This window comes from Labeo rohita, chromosome 20 (assembly GCF_022985175.1).
Source record: "Labeo rohita strain BAU-BD-2019 chromosome 20, IGBB_LRoh.1.0, whole genome shotgun sequence".
Classification (NCBI taxonomy): Eukaryota; Metazoa; Chordata; class Actinopteri; order Cypriniformes; family Cyprinidae; genus Labeo; species Labeo rohita.
Window position 1 is genome coordinate 30,576,586 of NC_066888.1, and position 1,462 is coordinate 30,578,047.

Sequence of the window (1,462 nt, forward strand, 5' to 3'; positions counted from 1 at the left end):
TGTCCGCCGGTAGGCGGGAGGCATGTCATCGCTCTCGTGTTTGAGGCAGTTCTACACCGAAAATCTTCATGAACCCCTGACTCTTACTGCTAATGTGTTTTATATTTTGATATCGTCAGAGGTCACGATGCATTCCTCTCGATGGCATGTCTGGACGGACTTCAAACGCGTCCGTTACCGAACACTGTCGTAGTGCCGTCGGATCCGTCATACCTTTCAAATTAAATTCCAGACCGGCTCGGCTGGAAGCTGCTCACAGTTATAAGACGCTTCTCTAAATCAGCGAAGTTATCTGGACCGTGGACACATTCATATGTCTGAACAACATTAAATCTGGGCTATTATGCAACAGTTGTGGCCATAAATCAATGAAGCCCCTAAAAGAAGCTTCCAGTCCATTTTGAAGTGCTTCCTTATGGGAGAAAGAGACTTCGTACACATGCGTTTAATATTTGTCATGTGAAATTTTGTTCCCGGATTACAATGGCTGCAAACATCAGATCTGCTCCCTACAATATGAAGCAGATGAATTTGTGCTTAATTTGATCAAAATACTTGAATTCCGAAAGACGGATCAATGCACTTTATGGTTTGGGAGGAAAACAAGCTGTATTGGTCACAAGAAATAAAATCAATGATTATTTCAGTGCTTGCGAGGCGGCCACTGTGTTGACATTTTTATTTTTTCTCCATAAATTTTTAGCAATTAATTCAGTACAATTCAGCTTATTTAAATGACCAATGGCAGATGGAGCAAATGGATGGACTCAAAACCATCAAACTTTTTTTTTTTTAATTTTGGTTGGTCTGAGTTGCAACAACCATAAGGATGCATTTACAAGCTTAATGGATCAGCAATCAAGCACAGCAGCTTCAGAATTCATGTTTGAGGCATAACTGGTCATTTATAGGTCATTTATGTTGTAGAACAAAACGAGAAGGTTAACCACAGACCATGAATGTACTCATAAATCAATAACCACTAGTCTAATTTTTTCGGAAAATTAGCCCTCCCGATTGGCTTACAAAATTGACGTCATGAGTAATTAATCTTGATTGGGCTAAAATAGTAAAATCAGACAATTATGTGAAATGTCTAACTATCAAACAGTTCTTTTTCTGCTTTGCAAGAACTTGACAAACACAGATTTCCTTTTGAAACTGTAAAGTTGGGATGGGATCAATCAAAGCCAGTAACCTTTAATTTAGGTTTGAAAGCACTGAAGACACTTTAGACTCTTTCAACTTTTAATAGCATTTAGTTTTCATGCATGGTCTAAAAGCCAGCATTTTGATTTCGCAAGCCCTTTGATCAGTTGGGTGACACCAGCAATAAAATATAAACCTTATGCAAGAAAAAAAAAATGGCACACTTAATATTTTCAGTAGTTTTATTGAAAAATGCCTCCTCTGTTTCAGAAATAAATAAGAAAAATAAGGCTGTGGAATTCACAATGTGCAG